General features: G+C 41.2%; 1 protein-coding gene across 8 annotated transcripts in view; it reads right to left on the bottom strand.

Moving 5' to 3' along the window:
* Window positions 1-24,413, bottom strand: part of LOC136448393 (CMP-N-acetylneuraminate-beta-galactosamide-alpha-2,3-sialyltransferase 1-like) — a 53,047-nt gene that overhangs the window by 22,199 nt on the left and 6,435 nt on the right. Inside the window, exons 1-4 of one of the 8 annotated variants that reach the window (XM_066447838.1) lie at window positions 23,574-23,684; window positions 22,913-23,072; window positions 15,368-15,443; window positions 721-772 (exon numbers count right to left, since the gene is read on the bottom strand). The gene's annotated coding sequence lies outside the window, so the exon portion shown is untranslated. Of the gene's footprint in view, window positions 1-716; window positions 773-5,102; window positions 5,357-15,367; window positions 15,444-22,912; window positions 23,073-23,573; window positions 23,691-24,413 lie in introns of those variants that run through there. The other 7 variants (XM_066447837.1, XM_066447833.1, XM_066447836.1 and 4 more) reach the window with 7 other exon arrangements.

Below are 24,413 nucleotides of genomic sequence, written 5' to 3'. Positions count from 1 at the left end.
ATGACAGCAAACCTAAAGCTAACCTTATCAAAATAAATCTTTCCAGCGCCGTGATTTTTTTTGATTTGATCATATCCTTTTAACGAGTTGCATATATGTATGTTAGCGTCTACATAATGATAATAAATATTTTAGACCTTTCTCCAGCTGCATTGGAATCAATAATATTAACAATGCCCTCGAATCAATTTATCAATGCTTGAAGGATGTAATGAATATAATCAATTTCAGAAGTGTTGCCTTTAATTCTAATATGTGGAAAATATATACGGACAGTATAATGACTGGTGTGCCTTTACATCATTCCCGGAAGGTGAACATACATACAATTCAATTCCAAAGTGGATTCGGAAAGCTATTGATGTACAGGCATAACGTTCCTCAATGAGGTGTAATGTTGAAAGATGGTTCTAAAGTTTCTGGGTGGAAGAGAAAGCCCTATATCTTGGCAATAAATCCTCTTGTTTGTGACAGTCGTACATTTGGGTACGTAGCCATGTGAGCGGTTGTGAGGCCGGCGTAAATCAAAGGCTATCATTTGATTAAAGATCGATTCTTGGTACACATCAGAAACATTCGTACTCAGGAGACAAGCTTCCACCTAAATCCCACGCCTAAGGAAAGGCAGCATTCAGGTTTTAAATATATTCAGCATTACTTAGCTCAAGACCCTCTTAGCAACTCAACAAGAACCGTGACAAATGGAAAATCCTTACCTACCTATCTGCCAACCCCCTTGACATTTTGCCTGCAGTAGAGGGAGTGCGGCAAACTGAAACGGCAAATGCCAACCAAGACATTACGTGGAAGAGTATTTTCCTGGATCACTTCCACTGCAATTTGGGTAGTTACCTTTGTGAGCACACCTTGTAGAAAATCCTCTCAGCATTATTACAGATTTAAACACAGCTACCAACTTGGTAATAGTGATGTATGTACACAGCTGCAAGGAATATAACGTTCATAACCAAAATGAAATAACCGTACTTTGGGTATTTAGACTACATGGGAAAAAGAAAGAACGAATTTCTGACGTGGTTTGTGAGATTCATGTAATCTCCTAGGTCTAAGCCAGCATTACTACTTATTACGGTAATGACAAAGATGATATTCTTTTCGTGGATTTATTGGTTAATTATGACGACATATCTCAAGAAATTATCGCAAAAATTAACCTAAAATAAAGGAAAATTATGTCAACGACTTGGTTAGCATTGTGAAAAGGTTACCGTACACATGGCAATCAATAAAATTTACGGTAAGGTAAGGTTTTACTCACGGCCTTTCCTATCAATCAAAGGGTTCGTGTAGAATAGGAACCATATAACCTGTCCCGTCTATTGTGTGGGAACCTAACACGGGGCAGGGGTTCAAGGTTGTGTGACTATAGCCGGGTGAAGAAGTCACGCGAGCACTTGACACAACGTTGGAACCACAGTAGCAGTACAGGAACAGATGTGGAGACACAGGGAAAGGATTGATATATGGCAAAATCTAATTGGGATGATTGGTAAGTAAGAATAACAGAGAAGACAATAAACAAGAATTAAGAAGAAATACTGCGATACTTATGTCCATTCTGAATATGTAAAAAAAAAACGGCTGAACAAACACAGAAAAGGAAAGCCCATAGAACAGATATAACGTTAGATAAGGACATTAGGGTATGGGTATGATTCTTAGCGTAATTCCTTTGCTCTAAAGTACCGCTACTTCATGTTAATCCCGTTTACTGTCGGGTATTAATGTTGATAATGGATGCCCACAATCTCTCGCCACACCATTCAGGTAAGCATATTAGTACATAAAAAGAGCCATATAAAACTCCCCGAGTATACAAGGACACACATAGACTGCATATGGTAAACCCACGAGTTTGCATATGATTGGAGGCATTTTGACTCTTTTTCACGATAATGTTACAGCGAATTCGGCGTGATGACCAGGCTTACCACAGAGGTCGCGACAAAAAGCACGGATCGATTAAAGTGTCTGGAGCTAGAAGATAAGGTGAGAAACTAGGCTGCCGAGATCTGTATCATTCTTAGCGCAGACTAACCATTCTTCTCAATTTTGGACCGTATAGGGCATTGTTAAACTGACCAGCTAAGGCAATTCATAATGTTATACAAGGAACATACTGTTGTCATTTAAATCGATGACCGTTCATCGAGGCTATAAGAAGACAAATGACCTGCATCAAATCCATCTATTGTGAAACAGATGGTGGGTAGTTTCATTGTTATTAAAAACGTATGCATCTTCTGTCCGTGTTTTCAAATTAAGAGGTTACTAAATGCAATGATAAACTATAACAGTAGCAAAGATGATATATCATAACAAATCTTTACATCAATAAACGAAACAGTCCTGATAAAAAAATGTAATGCCTGGCACATGCAGCTTCCGACCAGGCAATAGTTTCTGTTATGATATTCATACTTGAAACGACACTGGTATAGTATCTGGTTGGAACAGATGGACCGGAGATGATATACGTTTTATTTGTTTTATTCCCTGGCCTGGTCGTAAACCATGAAGATACAAACACTCTGTCCTCAACAAATCAACAGACGACTTCACAAATAAACAGAACGCCTCTCCCCTCCAGAAACATACCATCAGGTGCTAACCAGTCATTTGTCGCCCGTCTGCATTTGTATGCCTTTCTCCTGATGTCCCGAAGAAGTTAATGTATCAGGCATTTCTGTATCTGTATCTGTATCTATATAGCCGGTATAACCGCCATTAGGCGTAACACACCAGCTTCACAGGCACGCGGCGCGGCAGCAGCTGGTCATATTACACCGAACGGTCTGTTACACGTAGTCTTTGCATATCTGACTGTAACCGTTCTTTAAAGCTACTTAGTGAGGAAGCTCCTACAGTACTTGATGACAACGAGTTCCATTCTACTATGGTTCACGGGAAATACGAATTTTTGAACATATCAATCCTTGGCTGATAACTCTGGTACTTAATAGCATGACATTTGTTCGTTCACAAGCTTGTCTTACACAGTTTATTCTTGCACAGATATAAGATTCAACCTCGTGCCAGGACCACCTTAAAACATTATTTTTGATGGCAAAGAAAATAAGTGCCACACGTAAGAGTTATGTATTGCAGGTTATCTTGAATGTCAATCGTGCAGGTGTGAAGCATTTCGAGCCCTGTCTATGTTAACCTCCGCTCTTGTCCCGAAGCAAAGCCCCACAATCGTCCGCCGTGATACTAGTAATAAGCAAAAGGCTCACGGACAGGGAAATCAATGAACAAGGTGGCCCTCCCATAGAAACAGATAAACCGACGGAGACCCTTTGATCACTTCCCGAACAAAAAAAAGTGGCCTTGATCCCGAAAAATCAATGAAGTTATTTCCTCCCTTGATAGACCCACTACTCAGGGATGACGCGAGAAGCCCGGCTAATGTGACACGATCCCCCAAGAGCTACGGAATGGTCCTGTCGAGATGAGGACCTCTACTGAAGCGACTTTGTATCATGGCTGGGTAAAGGACAGCGGGCAAGAAAGTCATGTTTGACTTTGTGTTAAGGACGGTTGTACATACACAATAGTATAGGTTTTACTATCTACACAACCAAACACAGACGACAGCTGCTATCTTACAAAGCAGCAAACATTACAGGTGTACCTGTCAACGGCAAGAAAAAAAGTCTCTTTCGTCCCAGGGTTCACTGAATATTATCTGATCATGAATTCCTACCGATCATGAATGCCATGCATCAAAGCGTCTGAGTAGCCAACATTTATGTATCAGAAAACGGGAGGCATAGCTTGGTTCGGACGTGGGCCTTTACAATTTTCCAGTATGATGAATTCCCTACCTATGAGATGGGAAGACAAAATGAAGGTTTAGTTCCTTCTTTAGTCACTGACGAAAGATAGCGGATGCTGTCTGAAACGTCTGACTGTTTCAAAATCTTATCCAGTTGCTTGAGTAACTATTTTTGACGTAAAATGAAGGTTTGTTTTCATAAAAAAGCAAAAAGCAATAACAGCAACAAACAAACAAAACAAGTAAGTTGAAATGAAACTCACACTTCAGGTTCAAAGCTTGGACAATCCGTGGAGATCAGTCCAAATGTTTGCAGCATAAATGGTTTGCTGCATAAATAGTGTATGGGCAGAACACAGAACCTTGAACTTGGCTTCGATAAATCGATTCTGAAGCTGAATGATTGAAAAACGAGCCATCTAATGTCGATTTAACTGATTCCACAAACCAAGCACGGAATTCAAACAATTCAATTCCATGTGCAGACCCTCAGGTATTGCTATATAATCGCCAAAAATAATTACTCAAGCAACTGGATAAAATTTTGAAAATTTTTTCAAAATTTTATCCAGTTGCGCTTGAGTAATTATTTTTGGCGTATCTTACTACCTGGATGTCTAACTTTCATCAACGTTGCTATATAATCCTTTCGCCAAAGATAACAATATACCCAAATCATCAGACTATTTGATACTATCATACATATCCTTATATGCTAAGCTACATGTCAAATGTTACATTGGACCTCTAAACTACTCTTATATTTCATCAGGACAGAACCTATGCCAATAATGTTGGGGTATTTTCATTTCTAGGTAAAGTCGAATATGAATAATTCATCATGAATAAATACAGGAAAATTGACATTTTTGAAAAATATACGACAACATGAAATAATGATCCATTATTGGAATGGACTATTGCAGTCGTCGCCGTTGCTTGCAAGGGGGTCAGAAAGACTGTCAGCAGTCAAGAAATGCATACAGCCAAGAAATTTACAAATGTACAACAGAACACAGTAGAGCGAGTATTTTCAGTCTGTTACTTACTGTGTATACAGACACGCCAGGTTTCCATCAGGTTTCCCTATTATACCCACCAAATAGTCTGCATTGTAAACACAACACGTTCGTACCTCCCCCAGCTACCCCTCCGAGCCTCAACTCTTAATCTTTAAGTAATCACACGTCAAGGAAGCACCGACCATTCAAGGAGCGAAAACGCAATTGCCTAAACTGTGAAGGCTTCCAACACAAATACCTGTATAGATTTTAAGCTGTGACATCGATAGGTAAAACAGTACCTGGGGTTCCAGTTACGAGGAGAATGATGTCAGGAGATGCTGGACTCGCTCCTACAGCTCGCACTGGTCCGTCCTGTCCTACTACACCTCCTCTCCGATTTGCGCACAGGCCTTATATATGACGCTCCGCGTCCTCATACTTATTCACGATGTTTAGCACATATCGGATTGGGAACCGCTGGAGTATGTCATGCATCCATTTCCGATTGGCTACGCGACGGCTGGCAGTCTGCTCGGCTCAGCTGCACCGGTCCATCCGCTGCCTCGAACGGCTTTACACATTATCAACCGGACTAGCTCAGCCCGGGAACAATACATCATTCTTGTCATTCGGACATAATTCATTTCGCAAAGGTGAAGAGGAAAATAGAAAGGGAGTGAACAATTAACCTGTAGGTCTACCCCTTGTGCTTACGGGACGGAAATAAATACATGACGAATTCTGGGAGGTCTACCCGAGTGCGCGGGAGGACTTCATCACAGGAATTGCAGTTTACCAGTGAATCAATTTACGGAGAGGACTTAATGAAGGAAGTCTCTTAACGATTTTATAACGTCTTCCATTCTTCTTAATAACCCTGATGTATTAACATCCCGACGTGATCATATCTCAGATTGGCGGATGTCGTAATCAAATCAACAGTCATACTTATATATTCTACATTCAGTGCTTGCTGAAACTAAATGACATTGACTCGATTTGACGCCATTATCCTTGCTGTGGCAACATATTGACTAGGTGATAATGGCCTCTATCATTAGAGTATGGCATTTATGTCCATTAAGTGGTTGTAAAAAACTCTTCTTGCACTTCTTATGATGCAAACAAAATCCTCACACTGTACGTTGAGTGTGGGTAGCAAGCCATAAGCCTAAGCGGCACACTGTAGGGGCGCTGGAACCCAATTCTTCTAGCATTATCCAATATTACTCTACACTAGTAAATAGGAAACATCAGTCGTATCACCAGAGGGGAGATGCTTGCTGTTATTGGATGGTATGTGACTAAAAGATCTCATCTAATATCGACTTCGGAGAGGAAAATGAATCGCCTGGATGGCACGAACGCACGAGGGTGCGATGGATCAGATTTGCTACGTTCCTGTGGGTGTCTGCAATCTGATTTAAGTTGGAAGACAAATTTCTTGAAATACAGTAAGGGACACTGTGGCAAAAATCCAATAAGGAAAAAGTATGTCAATATTTAGACGGGAAAATGTGTCGTAATCAAATGATTGGTCGTGCTAATATTATGAAATATGTCTGTTAGTAGTATGCTAGCAGTATGGTTTAAGCAACCCATTGCATATAACAATAACTGTTAGAATTAACGTCTAGGCACCGACGTCTGTATCGAAATGAACAAGCACATTGTGAATACTACTTCCAGGAAAAATGCGTAGGCATAGCGTGATAGTGCTGATTACGTTCATTAATCTCCACGCAGGATACAGAGGGAGCTCGAGCCAGAAGAAAGAACTTTACACTCCCGTCCCGGCGAATCCATCAAGCCTACGGGATTGAATTATCTCGCATTCAGACGTGGTTTTCGTGATGAGTAGGGAGGGATAGCATCTCTTCTGGCGGAAACGCTAGAAAGATCGTATCTGTCGCTTTAATTACAAGGAAAGGCAAACTAAAGCGATGTCGATACTCTAATGGATATCATACCACTAGCACCAGCAGATAAAGAGTTAGGCAGATTACAAAGTTGACCAAACAAAGCACCTTCAAAGTTAATATTGGTATCGGAATCGGATGCATCCAGTGAAGGACCCATTAACGCTGACGCCCGAGGCGAGTTAGGCAAAATTGGCAAACCAGTTGGCACAAGCAGATTTTTAAGTCATATTATCTGAATATCATATCTTACATAACGTGCAAGGAAGTAATGCAAGAGACTACAGAGGCTATGAGCTGTAACTGGATCGATCCGGAGTTATTCATACCGTTACGAGTAGTGCTGCGTACCTAAACGTAACATCAAGCACATACTTGGTGTAAATTTATATCGGTACAGTACCGGTACTTAATGATCCGGTATTTTGGACCTGTACCTAATCAATTTGTACAGTACAGTACCGGTACACAGTACCGGTACGCAGCACTAGTTACGAGTCGGGGTCGTCAAACGATAAAGTTGCTACATCGACACATCATCCAAGCAGAAAGAGTCTGCTCGGAGAATATAAGTCATGTAAGGCTGACGCTCACTGTTGTTCATGGGCATTTTGACCAACGGCGTTGCATATGGACATCGTTAACTTACATACGGCGTCCTGGTTGATTATTCTCGAGTGAATTTCGACGAATTATTGATTGACGGAGTCATGATTCGTTAGCCTTAATACCATCCTGTTTTTTGGTATCTAACTGCTAATTTTGTATTTTTCTTTAAGGCCAACACATTGTTTACAAGTACGTGGTGTTAACAAGGCCGGCTCTAGAATTTGTTGAAATTTTGATCAAATGTAATAACTGTTATCCTTGGTTGATATTGTTTTTCGCCATATTTATTTGCCACTGATCAGTCACTATTGGTTCGTTTTGTTATTTATGTTCTGATAGTTTTGTTGATATGGACTTTTCATATTTCATTTGTCAACATAAGTACAGTTTGATTTCAATGTTCTGTAATCTTCGGTTGATATTGATTTTCATTTGCCATTGATACTGTTATCTTTATATTTATTCATATTACTGATATCTACAAAGTAGCTCATTTCTGTTTCCACCTTTACTTATTGTTTTGGATCTGTACTTTGTTTTCTCTTGTTTTCTATTATGTGTTGTTTCATTTTGTGAAATGCAATGAAAAAATTAAACAAAAAAACAAGACCGGCTCTTATTTCAATTGAGTGCACGGAAAGGTCGAGTCACAATAAAGTAATGGACATTACCCAGTACCGCTAATGTCGAGTTAGTCGATATGTGAAAAACATCGAAATGCGCGGTGAGATTGTATCTGCTAATTCAATTATACAGCAAATTGAACAGGAGTAATCGCTTGCTCTTCTGATGTGCGTCGCAGGCAATCGCCTGAAGTTGAGCTGCTTAAAATGCAAATATACCGAATCTATGATTCCACTGAGATATGAGAAACGCACGGAAAGTTAATTACATTAAAGTATGATCGGAATTGATTGATTCAACTTTATACAGATAGTATATTTATACTGTGATATTAACATCGCAGTATACATCACTATATTTCTTACCAGTAATCCATAGCATACCATTTCGGAAGGAAATAAAAACTGATGACTTGCACTTTCTCAGACGTGTACTTTCTAAGGCTTCGATTCTTCATCAGTAGCCGCAGGTTTAAAACTTTAGCAACACTTTGATCTTACCCTTCCGCGCGACTTCTCGTCCCGCCACAAAGTCTCGCGAGACTTTGAATATCAAATTTCTCCTTAGCAATCTCGTGCTAACACCAATCGGGAATACTGAAGCTCGGAGCAGACACATTTCAAAGAAGACAAATGTTTCTCCATTGGTGAGCAATATGGAGATAAACACCTTGCAGGCTGCTTTACTAATGGATGTGTGGTCCTGGAGGAAATCTTTTGAACGTACCAGATATTGAAGAAATTATGAATGACAAGTTGGCTGATTTTCGCGGATAAACATAATTGGATAGGAGTAACTCATCGGATAATTTGTCTTACTGGAGGAAATATTCCTTTGGGAAAATTGGTGTTGATGATCACGTAGGGCCAGAGGCGATATAAATATGTCCTGGGCTCATCGTACGATCTCTTTACGACTTGTGTGCGATTTTGGCACACCACACAGCCCACAACTGCGTCATCGTGTTGCACATCGTCGATCAGTCTTATCAAGTGAAAACAAAAACAAATAACGGCTTTCTTTTATCTACATGAAGAATAATATCATAACGCAGTTGCGGGTGTGTTGTGTAGATATCTTTTGAAGAATATGCTATTAGCGGAGAGAAAGGCGTCGGTGCTGTGTTTGTTAGCCTCAGGACTTTTCATTTCAGACGGGCTCAGTCTAATATCTTATATCGCCCTGGAAAGCGGATCGATTCGAAAAAGTGCGGCAAAGTTATATAATAGACTTGGGTCTCGTAACTTAAGGAAACGACGTACGGTTTCTTTTCTTTGTAATAAGCTGAAGGCGATGGCATGTGGGTGTGTTGGTACAGCTCTTTGAAGGCGCGAGTGTGGTCGCAATTTGTAGCTTAGCTGAGGGCAAGGTTGTATAGTAGACTTGGGTCTTGTAACTTAAGAAAAAGACGGTTCTTCTTCTTTGTCTCAATTTGCAGTTCAGCTAAGGAAGCCCCCATGCTAGCGGGCTTCTGGCTCCTCTGTGGGCGGGCTCCGCTGCATTACCGCTACCCTGCTGGGTGACAGTCTTCTATGATCCTCTGTACACATTGTGTATTTATTGGATCATCCTTCATATGTGATTAAGATATGGGGCAGACCAAACCCGTGCGGCCTGTTACTGTATGTACAGCGGAGTGGGTGTCATCTGATGATCCCTCTGTTTTCCACCAAAACCGCCTAAAACTGTTGTATTCTGGGCCGACTTCATCACGCCCCTCGGCTGTGCGGATGAATCCAATAAGAAACAGGTTTGTGATCTTCCCCTCCACTTATATGGTAATAGGGACCATGTGATTCAGGATAAACCAATCAGGGAGCAGTGTAGATAGCGAGTACCCGGTCTGTCGCGATCACGTGATTAGGGGTCGTGTGCAAAAGCAAGGAATACAGGACCACCGATCAACTTCGTGGGCCAAGTTGAAAAGCATTCAACTTTTATCCAGATATACTTCACCGTGATTGAAAGCACGATAACTAGTGGTTTCAAAGGAAATGGAAGATGTGCTCGGAATCATCCCCTGGGAACCGTCAAGGCTGGCACGTTTTATACAGTTCAAAGAAAGAGATCAAAAAGGTGCCCGGCAACCCCCGCTCTTAAGTTACCGAAATGGATAGTAAATACATGCTGTATCCGAGGGCAAGCCGACAAATGTACGAGCGCGATGCTTTTTCAAGCTTAATGCACGTCACAATGCTGGCTGCTACTTCAAATACATGTCTCAGTCAACGTCTACGTTACTGAAGGCTAGGGTTTCTATGGATCTTACAATGGATTTCAATACATCTCTTTAATGTAACTTAGATCTAGCTGGGTGTTTTTTCTTGTGGAGTGCTTCCCTTTGATACTACTCTATATAGATAAACTGAGGCCAGGAGTCTAGAGTAACGTACTGAAGTAGAAGTAGAAGTAAATATTGGAATAACGCAGCGGATTTTAGTTCCCTGAAATCGTTATATTCAAAGTGATGATATTGATTATCCCGTAATGGTATAGATTGTGTCAGTAATGCTAGCTTTACACATCATTTAGACATTAGCCAAGTGCACATATTTCTCCAACACTACCGCAGCCAATCGCGTATGTAGAAACCATTCGTCTGTACAAGGCGCTCGAGCAAGAACGTCCATATAATACCTCATTTATTTTCCGATTCCGGTTGCTAGAAACGTAAATCTACAAGACATGAAAATGCGCCCTTGATATATGTATTTGAGGTAGAGACCCTTTGCCTAAGGCCATGACGACAGAACAGAACAGAACACAATACAAAAACACAGCACAACACATCACAACTCAACACAACACAGCACAACACAACACAACAACTTAACACAACGACAAAACACAAAACAGCACATCACAACTCAGTACAACACAGTACAACACAACTTAACACAACACAAAAACACAACAAAACAAAACAACACAACTTAACACAACACAACGACAAAACACAATACAGCACATCACAACTCAGTACAACACAACACAACACAAAACCACAACACAAAAACACAACACAAAAACACAACACAAAAACACAACACAAAAACACAACGCAAAAACATAACACAAATCAAAACAACAAAATACAACACAACACCACACAACACAACACAACACAGCACAACATAGCACAGCACAGCACAACACTACGTCATCTTCCTCTCAAAACACCTCCAATCTTTTGCTACATTAAAACGCTTTGACTCATCATCATACATGTCATCACCCTTACCTGCTTTTTATTTACAGCACGCTTCTCTTCATCAAGATCAGCAAGAAATTAACGCGAATCTCAATCTTCGAGCCATTATCTCAGCTATTCATTAGCACGACGTCTCCTGTTCAACGAGGTTATCACAAATCATTAGACTACTTATCTTTACCGGCATATGCGGAAATTGATATGAATAAACTAATCATGTAATGATAATGGAGCCAGGGGGTTGACTGACACATTTCGATGATGAATTTCAAATGTGGAAGACATCTTGTCAATGGAATGCGGTTCTATATATATATATATATGACGTATTGGGTGTCCTAATTCTGTCATATGCCGTTCAGCTGTGATATATATAAGGGATGTAACGTTAATTTTCTTGCATCCGCGTGCATGTGTACAGACATAACTGCCTTAGGACACGCACGCATACTGACTGCCGCACTACTCTTACTACGCAACAATTGTTCATACGCACGTAAACACACCGCCGAAATGAAAGTATTTGGGTTACGTGTCTATTGTCCATTAGGCAGATAATATGAGGATTCTGTGCAAAGACACCGTCCGTCACCTTTATCATAACATTATAAAGTTGATATTTCCTAAAACTTTGGATTGATGTAGAAAATATTTTTCAGTTGGACTCAGTATTTCATACTTCATGCTGTAAATTCTGAATACTTATCTACTTAATAATATGGAAAATTGTAGTGTAGCGTTAATGGTCCACCACAAGTTCTTATTTGACCAGTTCTAGCATTATCTCCTTGCAAGAACACGTGGCGACTGGTATTTCCTAGAAGTGAAAGAGTGTCCTTATGAAATATGGATTTTGCTTGATATTTGAGATATAGATTGCCAGAAGCAGAAAATAAACGCGGTTATACATTGCTTATCCTACTTATAGGCTAGCTATACATTATGTAAACTTGTCAAATATACAACACAGCAGTTGTTATTATCAGAGAGATCATGAGGGGCAAAGTCATGTTTAGCCTCAGGTCGTTTTAGGTTAAATGACTGGACAGCTTTGGCATACGCGGCGCTTAAGCCCCCGTCACAAATAAGAAATTCAGCTCGGCCGACGTGTTGGCGAGCTTCAAATGTGCATATTCGGCCGAAGTACGGCCGACGCCCTGTTGTTTACGCGGGCTTCGGGCGATTTTCAGCAATAAAAGTTGGTCCAAATATTGGCCTTTTACCAGGTTAGTCGATACTGACTTCGTCCATGTCCAAGAGATGGTACCATCTCATGGGGGATTTTTAGTTTTTAGTGTTCGACGGACGTCGCCCAAGATTTTCATTGGAAAATACGGTCGACGCTCGGGCGATTTTGAAATTCGGCGAGCTTCGGGCGATCTACAAAGTCGGCCGACGGTCGCATGAATTGTGACGCCGGCTTTACAGTCGGCAGTTTTTCACTGATACAATGCGGTCTATAGGCTATTGAATGCCTAGGCAATGTTGGGGGGAACTTTGAACACCTAAGGCGTCGTCACCTTGAATGATAAAATTTTGCGGTCTTCAGTTTTCAAATACATATCAAGTGCCCTATCAACTGAAAGTAAAGTAAAAAAATTCTTGGTCGGACTTAGATTTTGTTAATGTGCCTATAGGCTATTGCCTAGGCAATGCCTAGGCAATGTTGGGGGGAACTTTGAATATCTAAGGCGTCGTCACCTTGAATGATAAAATTTTGCGGTCTTCAGTTTTCAAATACATATCAAGTGCCCTATCAACTGAAAGTAAAGTAAAAAAATTCTTGGTCGGACATAGATTTTGTTAATGTGCCTATAGGCTATTGCCTAGGCAATGCCTAGGCAATGTTGGGGGGAACTTTGAACACCTAAGGCGTCGTCACCTTGAATGATAACATTTTGAGGTCTTTTGTTTTCAAATACATATCAACTGAAAGTAAAGTAAAAAAAAATCAGACACAGGTACGTGTAAGAATGTATAAAATAACGAAGAAAGCTTATCTTATGCGCACCATTGTTAAACGTAAAACAAAGCCCGTTTCCGTACCATATATCCGTGCAAATTTGTTAAAGATTACATGGACACTGTATCAATCAATTCCTAGATTCCTAGCTTTCAATGAGACATCGTTCAATGTCTAATTCTACTGATATACGAAAACGTTTACTAAGTCCTAGTAGGTGTTTTGTTTGAATTTGTTTTAAACGATTAAACAAAAACAAAACCACAACCTCAGACGTTTAGATGCCAACAGGAACTATATGAATTTAACATCACTGTCTTGAGTGCCTGGAGACTAAGATCCGTACTTCTGTATCTATACAGCCGGTACAACCGCCATTAGGCGTAGCACAGCAGCTTCGCAGGCACGCGGCAGGGCAGCAGCTGGCTATATTACACCGAACGGTCAGTCACACCTAGTCTTTGCATATCTGACTGTGCAACCGTTCTTTAAAGCTACTTAGTGAAGATGCTCCTACAGTACATCTGACTGCATATCTGACTGCAACCGTTCTTTAAAGCTACTTAGTGAAGATGCTCCTACAGTACTTGATGACAACGAGTTCCATTCTACTATGGTTCTCGGAAAATACGGATTTTTGAACACACCAATTCTTGGCTGATAACTCTGGTACTTAAAAGCATGACTATTTCTAGTCCTTCGGAGCTGGCAAAAACTACTTGGGTCAACAACGCTGTTAAAATACTACACAGTGAAGCAATAAACTACAAAGATTTCACAGTAAATCTGTGCAAACACCATTGACTTTCCCATTGATTCCCAGCGAACATGCCCAGACAGACATCGGAAAATCTATGCCATGATCTACAGTGGCTTACAACATACATCATTGGACGGACCAAATACGTTCGTTTGAACTCAGGGGGATTGAAGAAAACGACGCCGTTGCCACAACAAGGGAAAAAGTCAATTAATACTACGGTTTCCTCTGCAAGGAGGGAAGACCATGGATAGTTGGACACGTACTTTTCTGTGGAGTTAAAATTGTTTTGTGTTTTTTTTTTAAATTTTTTTATTGCATTTCACAAAATGAACAACACATAATAGAAAACAAGAGAAAAATAAAGTACAGGAATATAACAAGTTTAAATTGTTTGAACCGTTCATTATACGAAGACAGAAGTAAAAGAACAGCAAGAGAATGTGTCCTGATTCTCGTCTTCAAATAAGAATTGTTTTACTGACTTTATACAAGTATACTACACCATCTACGCAATACCTGAAAAGAATAGAACGTCTTCCATTTCTTTGCTGTCATTGTTAAAATCGTATCTTTTTTGTGGCTCACCAACGTAAAGTTAATCTCTTTAAACAAAACCTTGATTACGCCGAAATGTCAATGCAAATACAGCGAAACAAATACCACAAAATGCAGACAACAAGTCTTCATCAAAAAGAATAAACCAATACTATTACAACCAGTACGATAGATGAACCTACTTTGTACAAGTTTGCAAACCTCCATGTAGTTCCAAAATCAACTGCAAGGGGGCCCAAACCTACACCACTTAGTCATGACGTAAAAAAAGTACCTGCCAGCACAAAAAAATCCAGACTATTGCCTGTCCACGACCAAAGATACATCAAACCGACTCCAGATAGTCGTGTCCATGCATTTATTTCTATTCCGGTCACGTCTAACGCATCAGACCGCAAATGCACGAGCACGGATTATTTATTTCGAATGTGCCAGCAGAGAACCCAGAAGAACATAAATGCAATAGAGGCTATTCTGGTTCGGTCCCAATTCTTCCCCTTCTCGGATGATAAATGTTTCGGGACGCTTTTGGGTTATTGGGCCGGGGGTTCTCAGTTGAACTAAAGCATTTATCTCGCACACTCCTTTATCCAATGATAGTCATTATGTGCGTCCCTGAACGCAGATGTAATGCGGAGAGCTTGCGATCGATGGGGCTTTGTACTCTGCTATCCATTGTTCAGTGACATAGGGAGAAATCACACTTTCGCGCCAATGATACTGAAGCTAGGAGAGTCTCCTGGCGATTTGCATAGGAACTGCAACATAGGTATCGTAGTGTGCAACATTTGCGAATCATGTCTACGGCATCAAAGAGATCAGAGGTAATGCCATGATACTTCACGGAAGAAAATATCCTTTGCACAGACGCTTCAGAAAATAATAGTGGCAAAACTATAAAAACATTAATTTGTACTGACCTTTCACCTCATGACGTCGCTCAAAGATGCCGCTACTGGTGCAATATGTTCAGTTCACAACTCCCGCAAGAGGTGGCTGGAAAAAAACAGGAAATAAGGCTTAATCCTACCAAGTGCGTATACAATGTCATCGCTGTTATGACTACTAATACAGTAGATAGATTACAGTCAGTCTTCCAAACTGCCTTTGCAAACATATGGGATATGTTAACGCTATCAAACGATCGCGCCGACTATTATTTGGCACGATTACCTTTCCTGAATGGACTATATACCGGCTGGTTTTTAAAGATAATCGTTCATCCGGAACTAAAGATAATATTGACGTCGAATTCAGACCTTGCCTTTGATCCCCCAGGCTTCACCTACGCAGGTCAAGTCTGAGTTTTGCGTCAGGAGTGTTCCATTGAAAACCTTGTAAGGGCCCTATATAAAGGTATAGTATTACGTAGTAATTTCCGGAAAAACAGAAATGAAACCTTACACTTTCCAGGTTTACCTTGGAGTGCCCACTGTGTTGAGTTTAGCTGAGTATCGACTATTGTACCTATTTTGGTTGGATTTTTCAAACTTTGCGATTGAATTTTTAGACTGAGGGGGGGGGGGTACGATACATACGCTACATCTAGCGTTACATCTACGACGTGAATGTTTCCATTTGTAATCAAGAGACGAGAGAGAAGGCACGAGTATTTGATAACCCCAAACACGGTGGGTCACCCCTCCTCCTCGCGATAAGAGTGTTTGGATTCTTTTACACCCTTACGTGCAGAGGTTTTCCTGCCCCCCTCCCACACATGGGGTTGAAGGCTTCACATACCGTTATGGTCGCAGACCACAGTATTTCGCCTATAGGGATTTATATGGTTAAGGATCCCAAAGTGAGAAGCTTCGACGCTTGAAAATTTATAGTAAGGTGCACAATTAGGGTACAAGATTTTAATATGTTTGACTTCAAGGTTCAATCTACAAAATATGTGAACTTGAGCTTAAATTTGCCGGCTCGTTCTCTTTTAAAACCCACTTTGATACGACCCCCAGTGGAGGTCATCATACTACTGCCAACTCACAGTAGTCGGGCGCTAACAATATTCAGGCGCGAATCCAATCCGACCGAACAAACATCGTAATCCATTCACTACAGTTTCCGCCTCGCTAAGGTGCACAGAAGAAAAACTACAGCCTTTTCAAGCAATGTGACGCACTATTTCATACCCGAACTACTATTGGGGACGGGGGTCGCCCATTAATAATACTGTGTTCTGCGACCTTAACATAAAGTACGATTGTCTTGGAAGTCATTTATGAACTTTGAAGTTGTCAAATGAAGGAAAGACTCCAATTAGTCTGTCTGAACTGCGCGAGACGGGGATGTATAGACCGAGTTGTGGGCACCAACCAAGGTGACTGGGAGGCCGCCAAGTCAGGTACCAACCCCCGCCATGGTCGCCAAAACTTGCTAGCGCCACGGAAGGACAAACGTCTCCAATTTAGGGGTGAATCAAGATCTGGGCTTGGAGGTTGGTTGGTTGGTGGTGGGGGGCGCCGGCATTACATACGGTGTCATCATCTTTACAAAGTTCTTAACTGATGTAAGAAGAATAGTGATGATGACGACTTTCGTCTGTTAAATCCGGGAATAGGGTAAGTGTATGAAATTACCAGGACAGTCCCACGTGTTTAAACACATGGACATGTATGAAGGTTGAACACACACACACACACACACACACACACACACACACACACACACACACACACACACACACACACACACACACACACACACACACACACACACACACACACAAACACACACACACACACACACACACACGCACACACACACAAACACACACACACACACACGCACGCACACACACGCACGCACGCACACACACACAAACATTGTTACAGCACTGCTGCAAAAATGCAAAAATGGACATACAGAAATGAAGACCGACGTGTTACATGTACTTCTCCTGAATTAATCGATAACTTTATTTGCCAATATCTCTCCAGGTCACTCCTCTCCCTGTAGACTCACTCTGGAATTACATGACCTTGATGAAACAGCGGATTATCTATATCCCAATTAGTCCTTGTATACATGTATACTTCGCTCAGATGAAAAAAGACGCATGCACACACACGAACCCCTACATGTAGATTACTGTAAATGCAGAAATGTTCGCGGTTTTCGCGGAGACCGTTTCACCGCGAACTTAAAACCACCGCGAACATTTTTGTCAAATACTGCAGCAGTGTGTGACTATAGCGCTGCCGCAAACTTAAAACCAACGCAAACGCTTCATTTTCGCCTTTGCGCGAAATAAAAACCACGCGAACTTAAATGCATTTACAGTAACATCAAATGCAGTCTGTATGCTCGGTAAGTAGGGACGAGAGGACGAGCCTAGACCGGAGACAACATGGGACACTTTGATAAATTTTGAAGACAACTTGAAGATCTTTATACCTATTTTCTTCAGTAACCTCTTGAATATTCCTTTGTTGTTTCCGTAGCTAGGTTTCATTATCCACCTTCGTGGCCATGTAGTCTCTCAGTTTATCGATGAAACTTCTAACGACATTTACCCGGCGACTTCAACGCGGGAGAGTGTACATGGATCAGATAATACGTAGGGACGGCCCATCGAGCGGTTGGACATTAAAGCTGCAAAAACAATCAAAGCTATGGCAGGCTAACACCTTCTAATATCGTCTTCACCACTCGGCTTAGCGGCTGAGGAAATACAATTTGCAGTTCGTAGTGTATACTGCTCTACAAAGGCCGGTTTATGGAGGAATAGCGTGCAGACGACTTGCTGAGTTAGCAGGTTGCACATTGCGGTGCGTTCCGGACACCCATCCAATATACTTCAGGCATTAGTGTCCCGGAGGTAAAGATTACGGCTTCGACCCTCTCGTGGGCGTTAATCCCCCCACAGATTACCGAAAACGCGTCTCTTTTCCGCTGATCTTTTATCGAAAAGCGTCTACGTAACGGCATGAAGTAATGCTTCAACTGGAAGAACAAAATATAATTGCTTTAAAACAGTCCAAGATCAACTTCGTGTAACTCACTAACCTGGGAACACAGACGACCTTTGTAACAGCACAAAACTTAACCGGGTTCAACTCACGTAGTTGCTCGTTATAAACAGTCTGACAGCTTTGTTGAAGGTCCAATTGTGGTAGCAACACTTAGCCAAGGCCACATGGAGGTGTCTACGCCCTTCCACGTCTCTCTCCCAACCTTCAAGTGTCTGATACTCTCAGGCTGTAAGCTACTTCTGTTTCGTGTTCGTCCCTCTGACCGACACGGGGTTACTTTATACGTTTTTCAATTTGCAGGGAATGTAGTGTTCTCTTCCCAGACGAATTGGGGCTGTGTTGTACACGCCTCGGCTGTGTACGCTGATCAGTTCCTGCGGACTGCACCTGGTACGCGGAATTAGACATCCCCGGCTTGACGTGCTGGGGTGGGCGCTGGGATTAACTGCGCTCGCGCTATGTCAGAAAATTGACACGGAAAAGGGGAAAAGATTCAGATGGGTAGATGATGCGATTATCAAGTTGACCTGCCGAGACCATAGAAAGCGTATAAGACCAGTCATAACACTGTAAACCCCGTCAAAAGAGTCGGTGAAAAGTATCAAAATAACAGACACTAGAGTTAAGTATTTGTCCTACATATACTTCAGGTTTGCATTGTTAGTTTAGCTATTACGGGGTATCTTTATAAATATGAATTTGTATTGAATTTTTCTTTTTATTTGAATTGAATGTGTGATAGTTGTGTGCCGATTTGTTAAAAATAGAGAGAACACTAGCGACCCCAAAAAACACCCCTCCCAATAAAATGGTATGGCTACCCTGCGACGTCACAAAATCAAGATGGCGGCCACCACACATACCAACGGATCCAACAAAGGTTTTGCTACGCAAAACTGTAACTCCAAGGTCTCCCGAAGCGTCCTTCATCATCCCCATCTAGTCTCTACCAGACTAACTACGCCCTGAGGGTTTCACTTGCAGGCTCCTAAACGGGCGAAATGTGATCTTCACTGTGGACTGACTCTACTGGCTAATCATTCCTTTTCCTGCCGAATTCTACGATTCATACGCCCGTAAGAGGGCCTGGTGGAGGCTAATCCCCATCTCTGAACAGACAGGTTCTCCTCATCCCTCCCCTACACTGTCCACAGGCAGTCCAAGTCAATACACACCTAAATTCCTTCCAGACTTTCCTCCACAGGCATCCTACCTCTCTCACGCAAGGGGCACGCAAGTTCACGTCTCTTTTTTTGCAAGAAGAATACAACGTTGAAGCCATTAACACCAGAGCATTCCAACTATCTCTTAACAGAGACGGGGGGCATCATAAACTTTCTTTAACTAATGATCTTCTGGAGTAACGTGTTATTAACTGTATAACATGACGTCACAGAAGCGGTGGATTGCTCAATCCTTAACGAAGACTGCATTTTGACAGTCAAAACTTTGGGTAAGTCCAATTTTTGTTGTTGGAAATTACACATCTAACTTTAAACTACAGAATGATTTGTGATAACACTGATGAATTTTCAAGCTACGTTCGAGTTTCTCTGCCTGCAAATTGTCCCGCTCACACCATGATACCAGTAGTTATATGATCTCGGCGTTACTGCTGCCAACAGTCTGTCTGGAAAGGGGCAAGTTTATTGACAGTTACCACACGACAGCTGTTCTAAACGTACGCCAAGTTCCCATGACGATCACACGCCCCCACAATTAAACCCTTGGCTTTGTAGAAGTCGTTGGGAGCCCGTACCCAATGCTGCTTAAAGGCAACCAAAGCAATATTTGGGGGAAAAATGGAAAAAAAAAAAATGCTGAAATCTTTATGGTAGTGACATTTACTAACGTTGTTTAGCACATTTGCGTAATAACTTCACACTTTGAACCGCGCAAAAACGAGCCGTACGATGATCCCCTTAGTTTCTCCTACAAAAGAAACCCTCGACGTTTTTAGTGAGTTCTTAAATCACACCGACGTCATATGTTTCCATCATGGATGTCGCTATACATTGTGACAGTGTTGTTTGAACTAACCATGTATAAAAATGACTAGATAAATTGACTTTCAATATCCAATTTTCGGGCCCTAATATTGTTTGGGTTTCCTTTAAAACAGGAAGTGTTGTTTGGCTCTACAAAAAAAATCAAACGGAATATAACGTACTTGATCGTTCACTTGCCGACACTACTAAGGATGAATGGTGATATCAGTCTGATTTTACAAAGGCAAACACACAAAACACATCGAAACATTTTAATTTTATGCAATACTAGTTCATAACTGAAAAATAATAACCTCTTATCGCTTTGTAAACGTTTGGTATTGTTTAATACCTTATCCAAATGTCATTTATAGTTCTAATATAATTGCAAATTTTGCTGCCATGCAGATTTTTCAGAATTTAAGCCCAAACACGAGAGACAAACAATTAGCAGGACGGAAAGGGCTAGAAGCACCATACCATTTTATGGACGCTACATCTGATAGAAAATGAAATTATATCTATGGTGTGCATACTCATATTAGCCTATACGTGACTGCATGCTTTAATGGTCACTATATAGAGTGACAGGTAACATGATTCTCCGCTCGCTGGGAAGGTATGGTACTATTATAATGATAGCTACGTGGCACAAATTAATTAAGGGCAACGCAACGTCCTGGGTCTATCACTATGGAAACAGCATAGCTTCGTTTAAGAGGAGGGCTTTGGCAACACAATAGCACACTTAATATAATCATAATGCTTTAAAGCAAATCCCAAGGGATTAAGCTCGCGTATACGTGGATCATTCAAATAGATCCATGCCAATGTGGTGTTTCAACAGGAAATATTTTCCATGGAAAAGGCTTGCTTATTGTAAACATACGATGACACATAACACACATTTTAAGCAATTTCCCAAGCATTCTTCTGTATCAAAACAATTCTCACCCCCCTCCCCTTTCCACCGGGATTTGACCTTGACTGGTACAATATGAGGCGACTTTGAAAACAGACTTATGTCAGCGATATGACGTTATGGGACACCGTAGAGGCTCTTGTAGGGAACACATGGTGTACAATCTACCTGCCCAGGTGCCACAACTGTACCTGTCCATCGCGTGCGTACGTGGCAGGTACCCTATAGGCTATAGGTCAGCTTTGAACACGATACAATGAAGTGACGTCACACCATTTGTTCGTACAAGGTCGTCCAAACGTTGGCTTTGTTCCTTAACGGAATCTATTAATGGCAATGGTTGATGCATTTTGCTGACATGTATGTGCAACAAATATACAAAATGAATCATATTTTGCATACATATAACATCTATACACCCTCCCCTGTCGCTGTAAACCTAAATGTGTACTGTACATTTTGATTACCAAATTTAAAGAATTAAAGTCTCTACAAATGTATCCAGATTCTAAAAGCTATGTGACATTTCACAACACCGATTATAACAGCTCAGTAATTTATAATAAGACTCTATCTAACGTAAAGGCGACCAAGGTGTTGTAGTTGTACAAGATGACCCAGGTAAACCGTGGGTTCATGAAGATAATGTAGTCTAAAACACCAGAGGCGTTTTGATAAAAATAAAGAGATCTGCAAAAAACGCGTGACCTACTTTGCGTGCTGTTATTAATAACTCCGTTTCTTACGACTGAGGAATAATAGGATTATGACGATAGCATGATTTATCTGCTAACTTAAAGGCGTCTTAAACAGTGTGCCGTGAATCACTAATGTCGTTTTTTTTGGTCAGGAGAAATACAACATTAAGTCAAATCTACCTATGAAGACCACTCAGGGGACCGATAAAATCTGTTCTATTTTGACAGGTGGTCACTAATGCCAGGATTCCTAATGCTTGTGTTCATGGGAAAATTATCTAAGGGACCACAAAAAAATGGTCACATCGGCCAGACGGTCCTTATGTAGAGGTGGTCACTTGTACAAGTTAAATTGTACATTTTTAGACAGATTGACTTTACGCTACAGTATCCTATTCCAATGCCACGGCTACAAAATAAAAATGTTTTAATCAGAATATTAGAATTTGCTGAGAAAACCCCGACGTGCTCTATTAAGTACCAAGACTGATACTTTTTTACACATTTTATTATTCAAAATTTGAATGGTCCCATTCAATTTAAAAGGTTAGCTATTATAATGTTTTTGCACTTGAAATAGTAGTTACAACGGCAAACGTGTTTTGTATCACGTAGTACTGCAATAAAAAAAGATAAATTATTTTATAGAGTAGAATATTTGATATACGACAGCAGTTAAGTAAAGTAACATACCTTTCTATTGTTGTACAGCGTAATATTTACAACATAGATACCATACATGGCCTGTACGCGTAATTAAAATGACACTCCTATCACACTTTCTTGTCCAGAGGCTATATACCAAATTGCGTTTGGCTGACGGTAACAATATCCTAAAGTCAGTTCGCGATTTTGATCACAACTGCATTATCACGTTTACCTGGAATTTTTTGGAGGTAGGGATGTCGCCAAGAGGAAGTTGCAACAATAGGCCGAAAGAATCAAGGCAAGTTCAGAGAACTGAACGTTCCTTGCCAGATCAGACTCTGGCAACACCATGTGGATATGCAGTCATATGCATGTTCATCACACACGAAAACCTGACAACAGAAAGATCGAACCGTATGAGAAGGCGAAAGTTCGACCATCATAGCAATCCTGTCTCTCATATCGGTCTACAACGAGACAGACACACACGTATGTATACCTTTTTGATTTAAACGTGTTATTTGTCCTACGGTTTACAAACAGATCCATCCCAGTGTGACTAACTAGTTACCACCCACCCACTGAACTGCTACAGTCTGTCGTGGGTACAGCGTCATCAAAGGCAACCATATATCGTACATGGTTACAAGAAATCATCGATAAAACCAAAGACAGTGATCAACTCTGTCGATCAAAGAGAGGGGACTGTTTTGATTGCTCGCCCTTTATATTGTGTGTGTCAATAATCGTGTCCGACGCCACTACAGTAGTCGAGATTTGGCGCGGAGCCATTTACAGACAAACCTGGCTAAACTGACAGTTCCGTACATCTTGTGGGTATTTAGATTTGGACCTCTGATCTAGCGTAACGTCTATAACAAGAGAGTTCTTACCTCGTGACAGAGATCCGACGTGGTGTTGTCGATAAGGTGGGAGGGCGATCTGTCATCGCACGGACAAACCACTTTTTGAATGGAGGCCGATTATGTCAGGGGTCAGAGCACAGTCATCCCCATTGGAGCGTCATCCTCCACTTGTTATGCAAATGAAGTCTTTAGGCAAGTCGCGCAGACTATAAACTGGAGCATGCCAATTCCGAGAAGCGCCTTGGAGAAGGCAAAGATTAACCCATTTTCACCCTGCTCAGCGTATTATTGTAAGGCCCAAGTAAGGACTGAAGCACGCGCTAGAAAATAGGTTGGAAATTGAAACTGATATCAGGAATGCCGTGAAAGTAGTTCTGATACTACCGATACGGTTCGCAACCAAGGAAAACAAACAAAAGAGTAGCCTGCCCCCGAAACTGTAGACTACACGTATCTCCCAATATGTAGGTACGCATATACGGCGTTCGGATATTCTGAGATACTAGTTTACGCTTGACTCGTCAGGAGCAAAGGCTATGAATCTCAAAGCAGACGTTTGGACCGCATACTACTAGAAATGCACATAAAACGCCCCTCCCCTCCCAGAAAAACACCGAGCAATACCCTACGTCTACTTGAAGATTGCACATTGTTCACATGTGGATAATGGCGGGGTAGATCACAGAAGGTAAAGTAGGGCATGGACGTTTGCCAAGGTAACATAAACCCATCCTATCCGCCCTTTCCATAGCGTTTCTCCAGTGTTACTCAAGGACAAACATGGCGTTTGTTTAGGAGCTTCTTTACCACCCAACCAGGTCAACGTGGCCACTTAAGGAGATCTCTTTTTACAATAAACCCTCTTTG

Source organism: Branchiostoma lanceolatum, chromosome 14, assembly GCF_035083965.1.
Source record: "Branchiostoma lanceolatum isolate klBraLanc5 chromosome 14, klBraLanc5.hap2, whole genome shotgun sequence".
NCBI lineage: Eukaryota > Metazoa > Chordata > Leptocardii > Amphioxiformes > Branchiostomatidae > Branchiostoma > Branchiostoma lanceolatum.
The sequence above is the reverse complement of the archived record's forward strand: the minus strand, read 5'-3'. Positions and strand labels throughout refer to the sequence as shown.